This window comes from Sinocyclocheilus rhinocerous, unplaced genomic scaffold (genome assembly GCF_001515625.1).
Source record: "Sinocyclocheilus rhinocerous isolate Xijiao unplaced genomic scaffold, SAMN03320098_v1.1 scaffold1644, whole genome shotgun sequence".
NCBI classification, from domain to species: Eukaryota; Metazoa; Chordata; class Actinopteri; order Cypriniformes; family Cyprinidae; genus Sinocyclocheilus; species Sinocyclocheilus rhinocerous.
In genome coordinates this window covers 102,368-104,376 of record NW_015641033.1, presented here as the reverse complement: position 1 = coordinate 104,376, position 2,009 = coordinate 102,368, and the positions used below count along the sequence as shown (strand labels likewise).

Genomic DNA, 2,009 nt, shown 5'->3' with positions numbered 1-2,009 from the left:
ATTCTGAATTTAACATTTAAAACCTGTGGGATGACCTGATGAGGAAATTCCGTTAGCATAGACCTCTGAATCTGAAGAATGGAGGAATAGTCTCAGATACCTTGTCATGCATTCGTCATTATGCATAGCAGAAGATTCATAGCTGTTACTTTGGGAAAAAAGGGAGATTGAAATATTATAGACACAAATATATTTGGTTAAGAAATAATTGTTAGAAAACTTGATAAAAATGATTAATAGATACATCTTGGGTGATTATTTTGAATAAAAGACCAAGATGATAAAACACACATTTTTCTATACCCTGGTAAAAAAAAGTCAGTTGAAAGTCAGTTCAACTGTCATTATAAAAGAGTTGTTTTGTTTGCTTCATTGCCAGTTCTTTCATTTCAAAATGATTGTTTAATGGAAATCTTATGTCTGTATTACAGATGCAGCACAAGTTTTTACCACGGCAAAACAATTAATAAAACCACAAGTGAAGAAATGCCAGTTTCCTCTCCGTCAAAAAGGAAAACCCCTTTTAAAGGTTAGCAATAAGGTTGGGGCAATTATTAAGTCGGCTTGAAATTCGACTTAATAATTGCTTAAAATAGTTCAACTGACTGAACTACTGCTTAGACGTTTTATTATTATTAGTTAGTTTTCTCAAGCCAAATTACTGAAATGCTCATTAAAATGATTATTATTCTTTTGCTGAGACTAAAATTTCTGACTCTAACTGGTCCTAGGGCTTTCAAGCTAGAAACACCAAACTTGGGTCAGACCTGCAGAAATCTAAACACACCGAAGTCCATTAGACTCATTTAAGCTTCCATACTTTCTAATAACCTATCTATCTATCTATCTATCTATCTATCTATCGTTTGTCTGTCTGTCCATCCAAAAACACTGTTAATGTAGTGTTTTTGGATGGACACTACATAGCTTTCATAACTACTAAACTAAAACTTAAAACTATTGTAAACTTAAAATTAAAAGTATGTCAAAATTTACTTTGATTTTACATTTGATTTACATTTAACATGGAAAATGTAACATGATTTAACAACACTTGGACCAACTTGTTCCAAGATAAAAATGGCTCCCATGGAGTGGAAAACAAGAACTGCTAAAAAACCAGGAAGATATCAAAAAATCATCCTTGAAGAGGCCCCACCACGGATAATTGTCACAGGCACTGAGGGGTATGATGAGCTCCTAAAACTTGGCCAGGAGACATTTTGGTCAGACGCTGAGGGGTATGATGAGCTCCTAAAACTCGGCCAGGAGACATTTTGGTCAGACAAGAGAGAGGGGAGTGTGTTTACTCTCTGCCAAGCAGATGGGACGAGGTGGACGAAGGAACAGTTCCATCAGGAATTTGGATCCGTGGCAGAGATCCCAAACGTCTGGAAGCGAACATTTTACATTGGACGTAGAGAAATGGGTATTGTAATGTTGAAATGACATGGCATGTGTGTGTTATAAACTTGCTCTTGTGCTAATACAGTACCAATTGCATGTTGTATCTACAGATGTAATTTTGCCTTGATGAAAGCAGCTCAATATCACGTATGCACCATAAGTTTTGATAGCACATTTTAAGCCCTGTGTATGTTTTGTAATACATAACAGTTGCTCATTAATTATATTGTTTAGTATGTGTTCCATTTATTTATGTATCACTCCCTTCTTTTCTCAGGAATTGGTGAAAGTGAAGTGGACTCATCTATGGTAACTTCAGTTTACTAATTTATATTTTTAAATAAAGTCTTACTAAAATATTACTGTTGAATATTTGGATGTTTAGATAACACTGATGATCTTGATGGTTGTTTGTAGGATTTCCAACCAAAGAGATCCAGAATTTTAGGAAGATGTACAGACCAAAGTGTAGTGAGGGGCTTAGGTTCAGGCCAGCATGCTGGGAGATCAGAAAGCGCTGATCAAGTTCCCGGTTCAGAAAGATCACTTTACATTCATACATTCATTCATTCAGACAGACAGACAGACAGACAGACAGACAG

General features: G+C 35.5%; 1 long non-coding RNA gene across 1 annotated transcript; it reads left to right on the top strand.

Moving 5' to 3' along the window:
- The first annotated feature begins 1,277 nt into the window (after positions 1-1,277).
- Positions 1,278-1,988, top strand: LOC107754225 (uncharacterized). The gene is made up of 3 exons (XR_001641555.1): positions 1,278-1,429; positions 1,518-1,554; positions 1,685-1,988. It is a non-coding gene; the product is annotated as an uncharacterized LOC107754225 (long non-coding RNA).
- The last annotated feature ends 21 nt before the right edge of the window (positions 1,989-2,009 follow it).